The sequence below is a fragment of the Haemorhous mexicanus genome, chromosome 1, assembly GCF_027477595.1.
Source record: "Haemorhous mexicanus isolate bHaeMex1 chromosome 1, bHaeMex1.pri, whole genome shotgun sequence".
In the NCBI taxonomy this organism is placed as follows: Eukaryota; Metazoa; Chordata; class Aves; order Passeriformes; family Fringillidae; genus Haemorhous; species Haemorhous mexicanus.
Genome location: NC_082341.1, coordinates 123775992 through 123796921, shown reverse-complemented (window position 1 = coordinate 123796921; position 20930 = coordinate 123775992). Strand labels below are relative to the sequence as shown.

At 42.6% G+C, this 20930-nt stretch overlaps 1 protein-coding gene across 1 annotated transcript in view; it reads right to left on the bottom strand.

Annotated features, from left to right (window-relative positions):
- Positions 1-7241, bottom strand: part of SGK3 (serum/glucocorticoid regulated kinase family member 3) — a 56151-nt gene extending 48910 nt beyond the window's left edge. The window contains exon 1 of the mRNA XM_059861592.1: positions 7002-7241. The gene's annotated coding sequence lies outside the window, so the exon portion shown is untranslated. The remainder of the gene's footprint in view (positions 1-7001) is intronic.
- Positions 7242-20930: the final 13689 nt, after the last annotated feature.

The window sequence follows — 20930 nt, the reverse complement described above, 5'->3', positions numbered from 1 at the left end:
GTAGAATAATTCTAGGATTCATGGCAAGGCCAGCTTAAACTTAGCTCTAAAGAAACCCTTTGTTTTCAAATAAATCAGGGCCTGGTTTTAGATAATTCTATAAAGAATCCTATTCATCCACCACATAACCTATTAGTTAACATGAAAAGAGCACCAAAGAGAGAGCCAATCTCCAAAAAATTCTGAAGAAAAGTGAAGTTAAACCAATCTATCTGGCATATGCCTTTGGAGTTACATATAATGTGTGTGGACACACACACAAGATGTAAAACCTCATTGCAAACAGCACTGTTCATTCTTGATACAAACACTTTACACCAAGACAGCTGAAAATTTTGTAGCACACATTCCCTCACCAGAGCACAGTAATTGTCTGGTTTTCTGTCACTGCTCAAAGTGTCACATTATTTTCTAGGGACACAACTAAAGGACGGTTTTGGGGTTCCCTGACAAAGACACTCCATCTGTTTATTATCAGGGCTCTGAAAACAGAAGGATGGCAGGAAAGAATTGTTAGTCCCAAAAACTCCAAAGACAACAGATATTCTCTTACCAAAGGCTGATTTGGGAGGGAAATTTAGGTATTAAAATAAAAAAATGTGGCTTTTTCACTAGTCTGAAAATTCTGTGACCCCTTTTAAAGAGCAAATGATGAAAACAAGTTATTTATTTACAAAATATTTACCATGAGTACCGGGAGATTAAATTAACAGCATTACATTTATTGCTTAAATGAAATAGGAGAGTCTGCTATTTGAAAAAAAATCTAAAAAATCAGGAGGCTAATTGGATAATTGGATTCGAGGCTATCGGCATCCACTATGACTCCAAATAACCCCCTTCTGTTTCACTTCTTACCCCTCATTAAGCATTGCTATACAGCCTTAATGCTACATGCTCTTTTTACTTATCTTTTTATGAAAACATAGGTTTTTTCTTCCTCCCCCCCGCACTTTAATATATTCAAGATGCACCACTACTATGGCAGCAAGGAAGCAGAAGTCTCTTAGTTCTTTAATGCGCTTGTCTTCAAGGCATTTGACAGTCTGGGTGCTTTTGCCAGGTAGTTTTTATTTCCAAATCGTCCTAAATTTTCCCTGTTTAGTAGTTTTTGGCAGCATTCCAAACTTGTAGACTTAATACATCTTGCTTTTGCAAAGTATGGTTAAGTCCCATCCAAAGGGAGTACAGGAGTTATTTTCTTCTTTAATTACCTCCTGTCCCTCTTCTATGCTCTTTCCAGCATTAAAGCAAAACACATACCATAAACTGGAAATTCTAGCATGGTTGACTAAAAGCATTCATTTTCTGAATGCTCAGTCCTTACTTATTTACTCAATTTAGTATAAAACATATTTTAGGGTTTGATAGTGATCCCAGTTCATAAATACCTAACACTAGGAATCTACAAACAAACAAACAAAAATCTAAACCTAAACTATTATAATATAAACACAGAGTAGTTCAGAGTCATGCAGACCAAGTACACTTGCATCCTAATGCATCCAACATTCCTTCACTTAAGCAGGAACACAGGGTATGGAAGAGGCCAAAACACAGACAGTGATGGGCTGCAGCACATTCTCTAGGTGAGTTGGAGGCAACTGGACTCGTTTTGTGAGCCTTGAGAAGAGGCTTGAGGGGCACCCAACAGCAGCCTCCCAATGTCTTGGAGAGGGTTCCCAAGACTTGCTGGTGCATTGCATGAGAAGGAAAATCCCCACAAGGAAAACTGACCACTAGGACAAAGTGTCCAGGGGGGCTGTGCAGCCTCTGTCTCTGGAAATTTTCAAAACCCAGGCAAACACAGCCCTGAGCAGCCCTGTCTGAACACTCAGGGTGAGGAGTTAACTCAAGCTGGTGAGTTAACTCACCACCTTCCAAGGTTCCTTCTAACCAGAATAGCAGCATTATTTAAGATGTTTAGCCATGAGCAGCACTTACCCCTCCAGCTTATCTTCCTAGCTGAATCCAGAAATATCACTGTAATGTAATATTATGTACAATACCACAGGACAATAATCTTCACAGGTGCCCATTTTCTCACTAAAATACCAATTTGAGCACAGATTAATTATGCAAAGCTCTAAAATAGCTATCAAGATAGTTACTGAAAAATAGATCTGTGTTTCCAACTCATGCCTTGTTTTAACAGCAAAGTTACAAGGTCTCAATAACTGGCACAGAGTTTGCATATACTCAGATATCAGATTTTGCATCCTATATTATAAATAAATAGTTGGGATTGACTTCAGTTGCATGGCTCTTCAAAAAGCACTCAGATAGGGGGGATAACTCCGTGGGGCACAGCAAATCTACTCTGATGCACCTGCTGCATTAGCAACATTGAGTCCAGGATGGGAGGCAAAGCTTTCCTCGGTCCAGTGTCTGCTCCAAAATACTTTGCAATTAACAATACAGTGAAGATGTTTTCAATAGTTCTGTTTCCTCCGTTATTTCACAACAGTGAGCGGGAGACGGAGAAGCACCATTGTAGGGAAACAAATCCCAAGGGCTGCAAGAGACAGCAGCAGCAAAGCAGCATGATGCTGTCTCATAAGGCAATGGAAACATGTCAGTCCTGCTCCTCTTCAGAGGCAAAGGATCAGAAGTTGGTACCCCTTTGGTTTACTCCCAGAGGAACATAACAGTCTGTAGAGCTGTGCAACTTCTGCACTGGCAGTATTTTGCAATAGTATTTGGCAAGACACTCAGCACTAGCAGCTTGCCAGTTGCCCTCACTGTTTCAAACAAGACTGCCAAGAAGTAAGATGTGACATCTCTTTGAATAAAGGAGCTGTGAAATAAATTTAGACATCAATCTTGCTTACCCACACTCCCCCAACCCCCAGATGCTTTCCTGCCCTAAGCCACAGAAAAACTGTAGTTGCAAAGCAAAGTATTTCAAATATGAGGGAACAAGGAAGTTCCCTCTTCTCCTCAAGTGATGCTCACAGGGCGTCTGAGAAACTGGAGTGAAAAGATCACATGAAGATACAACCTTACTTCTTCCTTTGCTAAAGAGCAGGGAGAAAGAATCCTAACACAGAAATGGGCAAAGGAATGGAGTTACAGGTGAGGACACCAGCACACAAATCTGTGGCACAGAACATGTAAAACACCACCTAAAAACCTGCATAATATAAAACTGGCAGGGCGACACCTGTTGCCACACAGATACACTGTGTGAAAGTGGTGGGCCAGGATGGAGATTCCTGCACTGGAAATGGGGCTTTCTGGAAGGAAACACTGGACACTTTCCCCACTTCAGCTTGCAGGTTTGAACTTCCAAACTGGGACTACAACCAGCTGTCACCACCCACACTCCAGATCTCCAAGTCTGTTCTCCTGGACCCAGTTCTCACCTGGAGAAATTAGTCAAGTGGTGATCCTCTCTTGAAACACAGAGGATGTCATGGAAATGCTCACCTCTGATAATCACCCCCTGCAAGCAACCACCAGATCCCAGCCCTCTTCCCACCAGGACACACACTGCTGTGACAGCATCAAGGTTCTGGCTCCTTCATGCCAGCCTAGGGCAACCTGCTGCATCTTCCACCAGCTGGGCCAGGGTGAACACAAGGAGCCAAGTGCGCCCTTCTGCTCACCTCCTTCAGCCTCTCCAACAGCTGCAGAGGTGACAGAAAATGTGGGTTTGAACCCCTCGGGCCCAGGGACCAGGAGCCCAGGACCAGAACACAGCCTGCTGTTCAGACAAATCCCAGCACCAGCAGCTCCCAGGGAAGGCTGAGCACTGGCTCCTCTTTGGGCAGTGCTCCCAAGAGGAAACACAGAGCTGCATTTCGAGACACGGGCGATGCACCAGCCCGTGTGTTTACAATGTGCTTGCCAGGTGCCCTACTTTCTTCATCTCCTCAGGGCTTTGATGCTCAACTACAGCAGCTCTAGATAAGGCGCTTAAGAACTTTCTGCTCAAAGGGGGAGAGCCAATATGTTTAAGACACTTTCAGAGTCAGGCAGGCACAGTGTTAGGTGGTTTGGAAGACTTTGGAGGAATAAATTCTGTTTGAGAATTAGGAATGCAAGCAGGAACCTTTTATCATATTTTATAATGTTCTTACAGCACACAGAAGCCCTTCAGTCCTACTTTGGAAAGTGTGTTTTCTTTGTAGGACATTTTAGTATATGGATACTACTTAAACTAGAACAAAATGAATCCTTCAATACAAACACTCAAAGAGCTAACTTCAAATAAAAACAACATATTGCTTTACTATGGCTCAGTCTATATAAGTACATACATTATTTACAGTAGTTTCTAGTTCCTTGGTCTACAGGGAAAAAAAAAAATCATAGCAGAATAGCTCTTCAATGACTTAGGGATGTCCAAAAATGAAGTCACAAAACCAACTACCAGTGACTTTCCTTTTGGGAAGTGCACATTCCTTCAAAATAACATTCTTCTTAATGACAACTTAGACAGCCAAAACAAAAACATAATTTGGAACTGCAAATATGTGTAATCTGAGCTCTATTTCCATGTAGAAATGCAGGGTATTTGTGTATAAAATGGCTTGTAGCCATGGGTCAAAAAAGTCCTAGTTACTTGCATGCAAATTATAAAACTGAAACCATCTGGAAAATTATCTGGGATATAGGGAGGACAACTCAGGAGAGAACCGATGTGTGGATGTGGCTGGAGGATCACAACTTATTAGCAGCTTATCCTGTATGGATAGGAAGGAAAATAGGATTGGACATACCCTCTTATACAGTGATGATTAACATGAACCTGCGATTAGCATGCATGGCATTTCAGATTGACAGATGATTTCCATCACAAACCCTAGATCCCAAGAGAAACAAGAGAGGCTTTGCATCTAGTTTTATTTGCTAATACCTGGCTCATTTTATTTAATATACTTTATTTTTGGCCCTCAGCATACCCTACTGAAATATTTTGTTGCTGGGTCAAGTCAGCTTTGGAGGTTAGCAGCTACTCCAGCTAGCTAGGCTGAAGCAACTCTGCATATTAAAAACCACCAATCACTATTTTAAACACATGCCATTACAGTCAAATTATCCACCTACTTGTGGATTGACTTTAAACAAGTCAAAAACTGAACAGAGTAGTGATTTTAAAGTGCTCACATCTTAAAACTTGAACTATTAGCTCCCTGCAATACATTATTTTATAAGCAGAGTGGACTAGGAACCACCCAACTACTGTACCCCCATAAGTCTTTTGAAGACTTCTGTTCAATGAGACTTGAACATCCAGCTTTGTCAGGTTTTTTAGAAAGATACCTGTCCCTGGAGAATGAGAATGCACACACTGGTCATAAAAAGCAACAACTCCTTATGGGTTGTTGATTATCAGGATGAAGATCCCCTCAGAACAACACAACCAATGAATTACAGTCTCGCAGCACTCTGGATGCAGCCCATGTACTCACCAGTCCGCATAACCTTCCCTCAGGAAATGCTTAATCCTCTTTGAAGACTACAATAGATACTGAATTTATTAGATTAGCATGAAAGAAATTAAATGCAAGGGCTGTCAACATCTATTTTGAATGTCCAGTATAAATGTCAATGCTATTTCAATGCTTAGAGCACATAATAAAGAGGCTGTAGCACTTACTGGAGAGAAATACAGAGATCACTAACTGGTTTTTGCTGCCAACTAGTGCATAGTTGAAAGCTCTTCTGCTCTTCATACAATCTCAAAAATTAAGGGAAAGAGCCTGACAGAATTCAGATTTTAAGAAAGAAGCTTTGCAGGAGCATGTAAGTCTCAGCAAGGGGAAGCCAAGGAGCTCTCACCAATGCTCACAAAAGCACTGAGGCAGACATCCTTGAAGTTACAAAGTCATGCAAGTGAATATTACTGGATACTCCTTCAAGCTCGACCATCCCTCTCCTTAATTCAAATCCCTCAACTCTGAGTCAGAATTTTACCTTCCCATAAAAGATCTGTGCAGGGAGCACTAATACTTTGCAACTTCTTCTGCACGGGAGGAGGAAGCATTATTTTAATTCTCTCCCTGCCTCCAACCTCCTCTCATGCTGAAGGTGTTTAAATGAGTAAAGAGACAATTCCAGCCCTTGCCTCTCTGGCACGGAACCACCAGACAGAGGGACTGCAGACCCAAACCGCGTTCACTGCTTTGCCTCTGCAAGGCACAAAGCAAAGCTAACCAGGGACTCCTCATCCTGCTGAGGCAGAGGTCAAGGACTCTGGAAAAGGGCTTTTTCATCTGATCTAAATGTAAACGTCCAGCCATTCTTCACCTCTTTAATGTCTGATTCCAGCATAGCTTCACTGTCCTTATGGAGTTAAGAAGCGGAACTGAAATGGAGTTTGGTGGTGCTCGTAGTTGAAACCCAGAAAGTAAACCCGCCCACACCGAGCCAGCCATGCAAAATAAAGCATAGTGTGTAAAACTACATATACACGCAGTAAAAACGTTTGGGCAAGAGTACTAGCAGGAGCCAGTAACACTGCTGGAGAAGGGTGGGAATTAAAAAAAAAAAAAAAAAAAGAAAGAAAGAGAGGAAAATGTGAAACACTAAATTACTTTAAAACTTCTTTGCAAATGCAATATCTAAAATTATAGCGGCGGGGGCGGAGGGAGCAGAAGTTTCTCCATGTTTGTTTGTTTATTCGCCTGCGAGCACTTTGCCCCCTGTCCGTAAGCGGATCCCAGCCGCTGGAGCCGCACGCCCACGCGGAGCGGCGCTTCCCTGCGGGAACGCGTTCAGCCCCCAGCCCCTCCGCAGGAGCCCGGCCAGGGCCGCACCGAACACGCTGCTCGGCACCGCCGGCCGTGCGGGGCGGTTCGGGCTGCAACAAAAGGGAAGCGAAACGTCCCCGAGTCCCGTGTCCCCGGCTGAGTCCCGTGTCCCCGGCTGAGTCCCATATCCCCGGCTGAGTCCCGTGTCCTCGCGGCCGCGGAGCCTCCGCGGCTCCGGACGGGCTCCCTCTACCCCGGCCGTGGGAGGGGGCACGGACCCCCGGACGGCTGCACCCCGTCTACCTGCCTCCCTCCGACCCTCCGTCCCTCCGCCGGCCGGGGCGGGCCGGGGATGTCTGTCTGTCCGTCCGTCCGTCCGTCCGTCCGCTCGTCCGCCCGCTGGAGTTGCCGCTTCCTCCTCCCTGCCGCGTCAGCCGCGCTCCTCCCGCCGCGGCCGCGGGATGACGGGCTCCCCCCTCGGGGCTTCGCCCACCCCGGGGCGGCCACGGGCCACCGCCGCTCGCCGCCGGCGCAGGCGAGGCCGCTGTCGCTGTCGGTGTCGCTGTCGGTGCCGCCCCCGCCGCCGGCCCGCCCCGAGCAGCGCCCCCCGGGCGGCGGCGGCCGGGGTCAGCCGGGGACGCGCAGTCGGCCCCGCTCCCGCCCGGGGCTCCGCGGCTGCAGCTGCCCGAGGGACCGCAGAGCCTGCGGCTGCCGGCTAGCGCGGGGTGTGCGATCCAGGCACGGATTACCGCGATCCTCCCGCTAAACCGGCAGCTAATCCAGGGCGATGCCGTCCTCCCCACAGGCGGCACCCAGCGGGCGCGCCGGCTGCGCCTCGGCAGCGGGCTCCGAGAGCTGACGGTGCTGCCAGGCCGCCGGCAGCGACTGTGCCCCGTCGGGACATACACGGAGCCTGCCCAGCACCGGGCCGCTCCGTCCGCTGCAGAGCTCTCACACCCCAACACAGAAAGCGACGGTGGTTTCTGATGCCGATATTTTATCCATCTGGGCGGTAAAAGTAGATCAATCGGGCTGGATGAAGGGGAGGGACACAGGAGACATCAGCTAGGATACAGAAGCATCCTCCCCACTCCGTCCTATAGGCATTATTTTGCCTTTTTTCTCAATAATGACCTTGTGCTCATTTCTCACGGCAGGATGGGGTAAAAATAGTTTGTTTCAAGCAACATTTGTTATCTCTCTTTTGGCTGCTTTTCTGTGCTTCCTGGCACTCTTTCTTCTCCACAAGTTACCACAGGACGCAGCACAGCAAAACTCACCTCACCCTTCATTTGTGCAATCCAGCCTCAAAACACTTCTGTCAGATCCATGGTTCTGGATATGGCCAACTGAGGTCCCCACATGGCACACCTTAAGAGATGGCACCAGCTCGGACACTTCACAAAATGATGAGAATTTCCAGGAAGGCCTCAGTGAGAGGGTATGAGATGAGGGAGATTTTTCCAAGCATAACCAGGCCACAGGTGAATTTTTTTGAGTGGTAATAAGAGGAAGGGGAGAGACTGCTGAGGACAGCAGCATCTCTTGCATCCTGAGGTGCTGGAAAGAAGGCAGAGACTGTAGTATGGGCAAAAGTGAATCCCAGAGAATTAGCTCAATATGACAGTCTGGTATAGTTAATCTGTTGTCATAGCACATCTTAAAAGAATGATCCCTAAATTACAATGTCCCTTCAGTACAATTTCCTTCCTTCCCAGCTTTCAGTGAAGCAAAGGAGTGAGATGAAAAAGTACAGCTAGAAGCCACATCTTTAGGAAAAGTAGGTATAAGCAGTTCTTGCCAAGATGGTTGTGTTTTCATGCAAACTTCCTCTCTTCATCCAGGGATTTTGCTACCATGTTTTAGTAGGAATGCTGTTTTAACCCGTCATTATGACCAGTCACCTGACTGCACCTAAAATTCATTGCATCCCAAGGGTAGTGGTCAATGGCTCAATCTCCAGGTGAAGATCAGTGGCAAATGATGTCCTTTAGGGATCCATACTGGGACCACTGCTCTTCAATGTCCTCACCAATGGCATGAACAAAGGAGTTGAGTGCACTCTCAATAGATTTGCAGATGACACCCAGCCAAGTGGTGCTGTTGACAGGCCTGAAGGAGAGGATGCCATCCAGATGGACCTGGACATGCTCCAGAAGTGGGCCTATGGGAATCTCATGAGGTTCAACAAGTGCAAGACACTATACCTGGGGCAATCCCTGGTATCAATACAAGCTGGGGATGAATGGATGGAGAGCAGACCTGTGGAGAAGGACTTGGGGTGGATGAAAAGCTGGATGTGACCCAGCAAAATGTGCTTGTGGTTCAGAAAGCTGATTGTATCATGGGCTGCACCAAAAGCATCAGGGCCAGCAGACTGAGGGAGGGGATTCTGCCCACTTATTTGCTGTGATGAGATCCCACCTGCAGTACTGCATCCAGCTCTGGGGTCCCCAACACAGGAAAGACATGGACCTGTTGCAACAAGTCTTTGTCCAGAAAAAGGAAGTCCTTAAAGATGCTCCTAGGGCTGGAGCACCTCTTCTATGAAGACAGGCTGAGAGTTGGGGTTGTTATAGGAAGGTTGACCTTATAGCACCTTCCAGTACCTAAAGGGGAGCTACAAGGGAGCTGAAGAGGGTACTTTTTACAAGGGCAGGAAGTGATAGGACAGGGGATAATGCCTTTAAACTGACAGAGGGTAGGTTTAGATTAGATAGAAGGAAGAGAAGTTTTACAGTGCAGTTGTGAAACACTGGAACAGGCTGCCTGTCTATGAGTGGTAGATTCTATGAGTAGAAACATTCAAGTTCAGGTTGGATGGGGCTTTAAGCAATCTGACTGAGCTGAAGATGGCCCTGCTCGTTGCAGGCAGTTTGGACTAGATGGCCTTTAGAGGTCCCTTCCAACCTGAACTATTCCATGATTCTGTGTTTCTGTGATTATCCTAACCTTATGTTTCTCATAAGGCTTGCACACATTTAATGTTTAGCACACGTGGGTGTCCTTGATCCATCTTGCATGTGTAATTATGTAGAATACAGTCACACAGAAAACTATTTTCAGGACAACTTCCAAAAGGCAAATCTCCAGACAAAAAGATTATGCAGTTTGACCCATTCAAGAGGCCCACCCCTGTTTCAGAAGTAATGCTAAAAACTGATGAGTGATTCTAGCTGTATTATTACTTGGGAGAAGGGGTTTGATTAACAAAACTAAACATTTCCTGTAAGGCCTAGATTTTCAGGGATTAATCTGTCAGTATCAGAACCCTATTTCTGCATTGGATTAGAATAGCAGAGACAGGACTGAATAATAGATGTAACCATTCCTTCCTTCCTTCCCCTCAATTCCTAAAGAATCTGAATGAGGAAAAAGTCTTGAAAAATCTTCTCCCATATCAGGACAAAGCTAAGAACAAAAAATGCTCTTTCCCCTTCCTAAGAAGGAAAAATCTGTTCCACCCCAAAGTAGCCTACAACCTGATGTATCATCTCAACATATTTGAGCTTCTTAAACACTTCATAAAATGCCTACAGAATTCCTATTTCCAAAGCTCTGACCAGGCACACTTGTATTGTTTATTCCTTACCAGAAATTAAAAATTTTAAAAACCATCCATCTTGAGTGAAATCTACTTCAGTTAATTAACAATAACAAGAAACTATTTCTAGAGTTTTCCTGGCGCTTAAAAGAACACAGAGATGGCACAGAGGAATGCAAAAGGTCAGCTGTAAATAGAATATTTTATCAGTTGAGGAGTCTGAAGTGCTGGAAATCTCTTCTAGTCCTTTTTGTGTGCATGTGGGTGTAAAAACACTACAAATCCTTCTTTGGCCTGATATAATTCATTTTTTCCTGCTTCACATACTTTGACACAAACTAGGCAACTGGGGAAAGACATGGTCCTCTTGCAGGTGATGGGTTGCCATGCTGACAGCCTGGGGAAAAGTTTCCAGTCTAGACCACAATGAGCAGATGCAGCCATGGTGGTGGAGTTCCCGAGCAACTGCAAGTTCATGCTCTTCCAAGTTTAATTCTCTCCACCAGACACTTTTCTGTTGCTAGTTAGGATGCAACTAGCATCCTAACTAGTTGAAAAAAACAGCAGAAAACTTAAATATCAAAGAGAAAATTAACCATCTCCACTTCAATGTAAGCAGAGTTCACATACAATAAAAACCTCTTAAAAAAAGGAAACAAAGGAAAAAGTGACTTGCCACTGCAGCCAGCCTTTACTTCCATCTTAATTTTCCTATAAGAATGGCTTTTTCCTCCTGCTCTGGTATTCTACTGTGAGGACACAACTACACCCTCAAGGTCCCTAATGCCATGTCCTCTGTACTAGGAAGCACTAAACTTAGAAAATCTTTAAAAGATCAGTCTCAGGCCGGCTGCTGAGCAAACAAAGCTAATAGATGTGCCTCATTTGTTTCCTCATGTCTGCTCCATTGTTTGTTTTCTTCTCTTATGCATATCCTTCCAGACAGGTTGATTTGTTTAACTACACTCAGGTCAATGTCTGAACAGCACACCTAAAAGCACCACCAATACAGAAGGAGAAAACAGTGGAAAAACAGATTACGATGATGACATTCTGCTTTTAAAGCACAACAAAACTGTCAATATCAGCAGTCTGGTGCACAGACTGAGGTCAGAATAAACCCTTTGTGCAGTAACTCAGTAGCTGTGGATATGATGCATTGTCATCTTACTATGAGAAGCCAAAGGGGGGAAACATCTTTTGTGAGGTCACCAGGACTTCTGCCTTCTTGCTATACTTTCTTTCATTTTCCTTCTTACTTCACCGATTTGCATGTCTCCACCTTTCATCCCTTTGCACTTCTTTCCCCTTAGCAACTCTGCCTTCATACATCCTACTGCTGCCTCCTCCCACGTGAAGAAGCCACGTAATAGCACGGGCTGAACTTCAGAGGGGAAATTGAGAAGGCAAATGGTTGTTAGCTGATGTAGACTTGTAGCAAGCTCTCTAGCACTATGGGCTATGAGCCAAAGTAGGGATGAAAGAACTAGAGATTGACTAAGGACAAGTGCAATAAAAGAAATTTTAAAAGTTTTGAAGTAGAGAGCAGAGTTAAATAAGGTGACCTTTTACCTTGGCTTTCTGTTCAGCAGACCTGACAGTACATGCTCAGGCTGGGTAGATCCCCCACAACCACATACTAACCGGGCAATAAATCAATGATTACGTGTCATGAGAAAGGCTTGTTGTGACATGGATTCATCTGCCACTGAATCCATGCTCATGAACAGGCTCCTATCTTCAGGCATGTAAATTCCCATCTTTTCAGAGCAAATTCCTGAAAGAATTATAAAGTTCATCTTCAGGAGGCTAGCTAACAGTTCATATTTCTAATTAGCTGAGAGATTTACAAGGTATAGTACTGAAAATGCTTTCCTCCAATAAGGTAGTATAACAAATTTTATTGAACATTTAAAACATGGACAACAGCAATTAAGATGAAAGTTTAACACAAATGTCAAATAAAAAGAGACTCAAATGCTTTATTGAGTTCCAAGAACTTAGTTACCAAATCACATCTGGGGATCCCTATCTCTCATTGTGCCTTCAAGAAAAATCACTTCTCCAAAGCACTGCCATTAGGCTTGTACATCAACACCCAAGTCACAACAGGTACAGAGGAGTAGAGTCACTCTTCTCATAGCCACCACTTAAGGTTGGTTGTGTTTCCTCCACAAAGTTGCATGCTTTGAGTTTCATACTTCAGTTTGTACTTGTCAGTGTCGTGAGTAAATCTAGATCGGATTTTTGCAGAATTGGAGTTCATGGACAGATATTCAGATGAGTGTAAACAGAGACTTGTTTCCTAGTCTTAGTTGTTATTAAATAATGGCCATTTTCTGTTTGATCCTGAGACATGATGAACATTGGTGCAAGATGTTGCCAAGTTTGTGGGTGATATTTCAGGACATGTAAGCATTGTTGCTTTTCCCCTAACTAGGGGCAGCTTTCAAGTGAGTAAGTGCAGTTCTTTCCCTGGAATGGTGAGAGGTGTGCAATTAAGCATCATATCCTCTGTCTAGGTAGGTAGTAATCACACTTTATTTTCTTTCCCTTCTTCCAAAACCAAAATTTGTTATTCCTCAGTCATATCCTCTTACTCAACTCACTTACTCAACTTACACAATGTTGTGGCATATTCTGTTACTATTTTATACTTTAGTGGGTTCTCTGTAAAGTTCAAAGTTAGTTAGACCAGAAGGTTAGCTACCCTTCAGCTTCTGTTGCTGGATGCACTGTAACACCCTTCCCATGCACACCACAATCCTGGTAAATTTTTGCATACAAAGCAGAGCACATTTTTTTCATTCAGGATCCCTGCTGCTGTGAACTATTTGTCATACAGAACATCAGTGATGTTGGCTACAGCATCTAAGAGTCAACCTCTGTAAGCACAGTTAGCTAAAATAATGGAAGACAGTCTATTTTTCAAGTCTATAAAAAGCTCTTTAAAATGATTTTAAAATTTAAAATAGTTTTTAAATTTGAATCTATTTATCTTAAATATATTAAATAACAATTCTTAAACATCCAGACAAGAATTATAAGCTATTTCTCTACAAAAAGATACAAGAAAAAAAGGCACTATGGTATGTATTGCAAAGGCGAAACATAGTTGTTATATCAAGATACCTCCCAACAGAAATCCAAAGAATACAGCAATCAAAATATGAGAGGACATAAAATCATCGTACTCAATGCAAACTGTAAAAATTAAGCAGATGATAATTTAGAGACCCTAAGTCAAACCCTAAGTCTACCTTTGCTTCTTAACACAGTTGTATAAAAGCAAATTGGGATTAAATCTTAGTGGTATAGGGGGAAAAAAAGTGTCATGTGATATAACAATGTAAGTTTCCAAGAAGATGAAATTGAATTAACTTGCCAAAGTTTCAGTTCAAGAAAATATCCTGCTTAGAAAACAAATTCATTTAATGAAATGTTTTTTTGTTTCTTCTCTTTTTTCCTTTCTGTCCTAGCTGTAGTTGCCATTTTGGGGAACATGAAAACCCCTGCCTCATGTGTTTCCCATGAGTTATCAGGAACTAGCAGCAATGAGTCAATAGCTTTCTCAAACCCACCACAAATTCATGGAGGTGTTCCTATCTGTATTAATATAGGAGTTAGGGTCTAAAATCTTGAAAAGAAGAGAATAAGCCCTTTGAGTGGGCAAGATTACAAGACCTGTAAGGAAGTTGTAATCCATCTCCAAGTGATGTACAAGGGTTACTTAAGCTTCTCTATGTGAATTCTTATATATATGTGTCAACTGGAAGTGTTGTTACTTAATGCTTACTCATCATTAACAGGCAGTGTTTCCAGCTCTGCTGATAGCAAGAGTACAACTTTAAAATGAAATAAAATGTTTGTTTTTCTTTGGTTTTGTTGCTCAGCTTTCTTATCTTTACTCTCTTCTGTTCTATGAACTTTTCTGCCCTGTAATGCAATTCAAATGCAACCAGATTAAGGAAATGGATGACATCTCTACTGTAGGGCAAAATGGGAAAGAACTGAAGTAACTAATTTTTTTTTTAATCTTGCACACAGACATAAGCATAGTGAAATTTAGCGAGCATACAATGAAAGGGTAGTTGAACTGTGCAAGTAAGAGATATCTACTATACCCTGGGGTATTCATTGTGCTGTTACTCTAGTCTAAAAGCATCCATTTTGTAATCAACTTTTGCAGAGCTCCAGCAGGAAAGACCCAGCAAGTGTCCCAGGTGTTCTGACCAACAGTCTATGGATCTGCTGTCAGTAGAGCGTATTTCAAACACCAGTAGCTTTCTGCATCGGAGGTACCTTATTTGTTGGTAGGAACTACTGGAAGTTTATGAGAAATGCTTTGGCATACATTAGGAGATGGCTACTTACAAAAAGTCTGTTTGGAAAGAGTCTGGAGTCTAGGGAGTGACCAAGGCACAATAATTAAAGTAGGGATTAGATAAACCTAAATCAATATTAAACCAGTGGTAAAAATTATCTTCCACTTCAGAGAATTTTCAGATCCTGTCTGTTCCTAAAGATTTATTTGTCTTTCCTACACCTAGACTTGAAAGACAGTGTTTTGGTGCAGTTACATAATCCTCTACTTTCTTCTCTGTCTTATTCTGGCAATTGTAGTAGGTTTACCTGTGGAAGGCCTTCTTCGAGGGGTCTGGTATTGTGCAATAAGGAAGAGGGATTGTTGGGATTCCCTTTCTGAGGAGCTGGTGTTTCCCACTCTGCTAGACAGCTTAGGTATCTCCCTGTATCAGAGGTTCCACATGCATTTCTTTCTTCCCACACTACAGAGAGCCAGTGAAGTGCTTTGGAAGAGCTGAGTTGGGAACAATGCTCTTGGAGGGGTAACAGCTTCATTCAAGTATTCTTCTGTAGGTTACTATAGCACCAGCTAAATCTTTCATCTCTGCTAACCCACATATCAGAAGGTAATCTCTCAGTCTCTTTTTCTCAAACTATCATTTTCCTTTTTTCTACTTTTCAATGTAGCGTGTTTTTGTTTGTCTTCGTCAGGAGCATTTCCCCAGATTTCACCTTGAGTGCTGGGCTGGCTGCTCCTGGTGTAAACAGGAGGTGAACAAAGCTTATCCATCAGAGGAGTGGATTTATCAATCATACTCACCAATAGAAAGCTAGGAAAGGGTTGTGAGTAGAGCAGACTATTTTTCATGAAGCCATATCATCTCTAACATATTTTTCTGATTTTCTCTATGTCTGTATCATGATTCTTTACTGAGACTTTGACTCACAGTTAGTGTGTTACCTGCCTCCGTTACCTTGCTCTTGCGTGCTTACATGACAACATCTATTCTTTCTCTCACTTATTTTTTCTAGATGATGATTATTTTATTGTTGATCGAGCTTAGACCTTTCCCTGTTGGTTCTCATGTTTCTTGAAATGAGGTATTAACACACAGTGTGCTTGCTGCAAGTTGCCATGTTGATCCTTTTGTATCCCTGTGACACTCATTCACTGAATCCTTTAAAAGGCATTGCTTTTTCATAACAATATGACGTGGCTGATTCACAATCAGTTTGTGATTCACTGCATGCCCTAATCCTTTCTGAAAAATGTTTCCAATAAACGTACTCCTTTATCCTGTGATTATAAGTGAGAATAAAATATTATATATGCTGATTTCCAATCCTATTTATTTCACTAGCTTGTCAAGAGAATTTTAAACTATACATTTCTCCCTCAAATTGCTTGCAGCTCTTTCCAGCTCGGTGTTTCCCACAAGTTTGATAAGTATAATCTTGCATGTAATTAATGAACAGACTGAGGACAGATGCCTGCATAACCTCATTTTGATATGGTTTTACAATGTGGTAGTGACCAGCTGCTCTGCATATGCTGTTGTTACGTAAGTTTGCAATAATCATGGCTTTTCTATCTAGCACAGCAGTATCGGATCAGTACATTTTCTGCCAGCTTGATTGTAAAGTGCAATGTGAGAGGATACCAAAACTCATGAATGCGAAAATCAGACAGCTATCACTTCTTCTCCTGTATGTGCTCTGCCCTCATGGAGAGAAAATAGGTGACCATATTGGGCTGGCATTGTCAAACATTCCCAAAAGAAATAATCCGCTTGCAGTGTTCTCCTTATATCCCCTTTATTACATCTTTCTGCTTTGGCATCATTGGATATTTTTTTCCCCCATCCTGCTTTCTATTTGGTAATTTGATTTAATGGACATTTTTGCCATGTGGCTTTTTGGGGTTTTTTTTGTGTTTTGGAGTCAAGGTCATTGTTTAACTGAAGTGATTTTTCTTCACTTTACTGTTCCTTGGATTGAGATGGCTTGGGCACATGTAACTTCAGATTTTTTTCTGAATAATTTTTGATTTTTACTTCCTTCACATTCACTATTATCTAGAAATGCGGAGAGTTCCAAAGATGCTTTATCAAAGTTGTCTTTCTTTCACTCTCTTGTTATTTCATCAAGCTGTGCAATTTGTTTGACACTTTATTTTACTCATCTAGATTTGCTCTGATTCAAATCTAGAAAGCCTTCCCCATAGGATGCTTGACATACTCTATATCGACAGAATCTCCCTCAAACCTTCTACCTGTGAATGAGCTGTCTCCTGCTGTACCTGCAGATAGCTCTTCCTCTGAGCAGTGAGCTTGCCCTTAGTACGATTTTATTTGAAAAACCTCTCCTTAAAATTTTATCCCCTGAATCATCCTTATGCAGTGCTCTATAGTAAAGTCATACCATAAGGAGGATCTTCCCTCTGCAGTTACTTGATCCACTCGCCTGAAGAGTTCCGGACCTCAGAACAGGCACTCACGTTCTCAGTGTGCAAATCACGGTATCCTGTCATTCTCCAGCACAAAATGTTCTTCGAGACCAGCACCTGTCTTGTGAACCACCACGCTTGCTATGCAAATGAACTATCTGTGCGTAAGCAAAGCCCCACCTGCTTGTTTGCTGCGGTGTACAACCACGTAGGATGCTCAGCAGCCGGACCCGCTGCTTTTCGTTATTTGGCTGGTCAAAAAAAAGGCAGCAGAGTGACAAAGCAGCGGTGCCTTACAGCACTGATGTCTGATCCGTGCAGCGCGGCCCTTCCCGGGATGATGGGAAGGTTCCCTCGGTGAGCTTCTGCTGACACCTACTGCCAGCGCCGAACCAGCGCAACAGCGCCGGGGAAGGGACCGTCCCTCCCGCGGGCTTCTCCGCGTGCAGCTTTGGCTTCCGACTACCAGTGCTGGATGGAGAGAGGTAAACACCATCTATGGTTTTATGGGAATAAGTTATATAGACCAGAAATGGTAAAGTCCCCAAGAGAAATTTGGTGGGATTTTTTTTTTATTTGGGTTTTTTGTTTGGTTGGTTTAGGTGGGTTTTTTTGGGTTTTGGTTTTTGTTTTCGTTTTTTTCTGATAAAATTAGTGAAGGGCAAGAGTTAATTAAAAGTCACTTTATGCATTTTCCATTATATAAGCCAATGAGTTTATAACAGGAAAATACTTCTCAAAGACAAAAAAAAAAATTACTTTTTTTTTTTTACTTTTTTTTTTAATATATGGTCTTGTTACTGTCAGTGGTTTCACATCAGATGCAAGAAAAAGCTGTTATTTGAAGAAATTCCTGCCCAGTAGTAGACACCTGTTTCTTTGGTTTTACAAACCTCCTTTTCACTTATTTCAATACTTAGAAATCACATCCAAGACAAGGAAGTGTGGTAGAGGATGCCACTTACTGGAAGGTTATTAGTGAACTGCAATGAATTAATGAACACAAGAGCTGTAGTCTAGACCTTTATAGGTGTATAAAGGATCAAGAACCTTCTGAGCTATCAGAAAACTAGAAAGTATTAGAACATTTGGTTACTGGTGGTAAGACTGTTTGTGCATGTTAGAAGGTGGGGTATTATGCTCAGCTCAGTTGCCAAAGAACAGGGCAGGAAACCAGTTGGAAGGGTTCATCTGGTTTCAATTTGAAGTGTTATAATATCTAGTTTAAAAAACCTCAGGAGAAAATTTAAAGATAGAGTGGATTTGTTTTACTTTTTTTTTTCAGCTTGTTGATCCACTCCCACCATTTTGCCATTTTGTATTTGTGTATCAGGTTCTCTCTTCTGTCTTCAACTCTGAAAAACACACGGTCTCAACCTGTTAAATACTTCCAAACTTGAAGCATAATTGCAAGCCAGGTGTCACTGCTATGGGCTCTCTGTAAGAAGCATTTGATGTCTTTGTTCCCCATTTATATCCTTGACTTGGCAATTCCTCTGTACTGGAAATGCTATTCTTCCTTTAAACTGAGTATTTGCAGAGACTCTCACTTAGAACCAGACAGTTAATTGGGATACTTAAATATATGGGATTGTTATACAGATTTAAGTAAACCTTTAACAGCTGATGAGGTCAGTGACTGCATACACTGTGAACATACCAATCAATAGGGCAGTGAGTGTGTTAGGTGCTCAACCTATTTTATTTTGAGGCATTTATCTTTTAGTGTAATGGGATTTTACCATTCGTTCAATTTATATTTGACAGAGCACTATGGAAAGCAGATAAACATTCACAGTAATTGCCATTGAGGCTTCCATATAATCAGGTTACACATCTAAGCTAATAACACTTACATTCTCCTTTTTTATAATGGTCTACTGCCCTAAAGATTGATTTTCTATTGACAGTTTCTGAACACTGACAGTCCTGATGAATCCATTTTGTTTGCCAGTTGTGCTGACATCAATTTGCAAAGCAATATTCAGAGTAAAAAAATGTGGGGCCTTAACTTTGCAGAGGAGTTTGCATGTGAAATCAATTTGAAATGTTTTCAAGATAGGGCCTCAGAACAGGCTTTTAAGCCAAGAAATAAAAGGGAAGCATAGGTAAACAAACCCAAGCCAGTGTTGAGCAGCTTGCCATGGATGCTGAGATTGACCCAGCATGAGAGTCAGCTTTAGAGCTGTTCTCACTGGACTAGGCTGTACCTGAATCATCATTGGGAACATTGATTTTGCTGCAGCAAAGCCTTTGAGCAGGTTATTTGAATGGTTGTAATTAGTACTGGAAGCTCTGCCCAGTATTTCACTTTTAATATTGTTTTCCTAAGACATTCATGTTTTGCTAACACACATTCCACACTTTGAGCAGCCCAAATTTGGTCTCGTGTAGGAATGACATCAGTGTTACCAGAGAATATCTAATAGTGGTGTGAGTTGCTGAACCTGGTGCAATGGCAGCAGTTCAAGCTCTGACTCTGTGAAAGCACTGAAGGAAAACATTTTTTAATTTTGGAGGTCATTGGAAGGCAGTAGAAGAGGTATATAGAAGTTATTCAGTTGGATGTATCCAGGACATGAGTTACCAGCCCAGCTCCCCAGGATAAGTCAGGTGCTGTTTTGTGACTGCCATTGACTAACTATTAATTAACCCAAAGGTTCACGAAAGCCAAAGTTGCTCAGTGGTCATTCCTGTCCTTCCAGAACACTGCTGGGCTGCACGCTGCCTCTGAGGACCAGGAGATGAGAAGGCCTGTGACCAACACCCTTCTGGAATTGTGCAGGTAGCATGGTAGTGAGCACTTGGGCTTTTCACAATGCCGGCTTGGGTGACGGGCAAAATAAGATACAGAGTTCAGCAGCAGTCAGGGAGTGAGTGCCAAATTGGCTAAACAGGAGCAAGAAGTAAAGAGCCCATAGAACACTTGAAGCTGCTCTGGGCAGTGGAGTACATGCTGTTGATCTCTCCTTGTAGCTGGTACTGCTAATAGTACTTATGATATCATAAGTACTACCCAGTTGTGGATCTGCACATGCTTTTTAGATGCTAGGTGGTCACATCTAAATAAAAAAAATGTTGGATTCATTGTGGGGTGTGATGATATTTCCCTCTTCCCTCTAGCTCACACTTGTTTTCTCTCTCCTTTTTTCTTGAGTGTACATATAGAGAGCTTTCAGAGCCAGGTCAGGCTAAACTGCTAGTCTTGCAGGCTAGGCAGGATCAGCTCTGCAAGGGTTTCAATGAAGAAAACACCAGATTTTAGCTATCCTTTCTGAAGAGCATGTTGAGGTGTAGCTGAAGGCTGATAATAACATTCACTTCTCGACAACACAGACCATCTTCCAGTTTATCATGATCTGTTCTTTCGCATGCTGCACAAGCCTTTTGTTTCTGTTTAGCTGGAAACTTCTATCATTGCTCTTCCAAAGAAACAAGTGCCTCTGAAAAATAATTGCTTTGACCTGGGAATGACCCATTTCCTGAGGGTAAATGACAAAGAAGAGACAGAATAGCACTGGGTGAAGATCATACTGAAATTTTTACATTTTCCATCCTGGGCCTGAAATGAATGCCTGGTGCTTTGACTGTCAGTGCTTGGTTCTCATCAACAAAGTGGCACGAGTTCAGGTATGCCCTGTTGCTGACAATTAATCACTCTTCTGACCCATTACAAATAGACTTAACTTTGTAATCAGTGTGATCTTCAATCCTACTTTCTTGACTGTGATGTTGTTGTTTGCCTGTGAAAATAGCATGGCTCTTGCCATGATCTCTGTTAGGACTCATTGCTACACTCTGCAGGGTACTTACTAACCAGGCAGACACTGTATTTCCTGAATTTTCCTTTAAGACTGCTTAAAGATTTAGTTACTTGTGTAATTTGTATTCAGTGTTACAACACAGAACTTCCTTATCCTGTTTGCCAGATATAGTG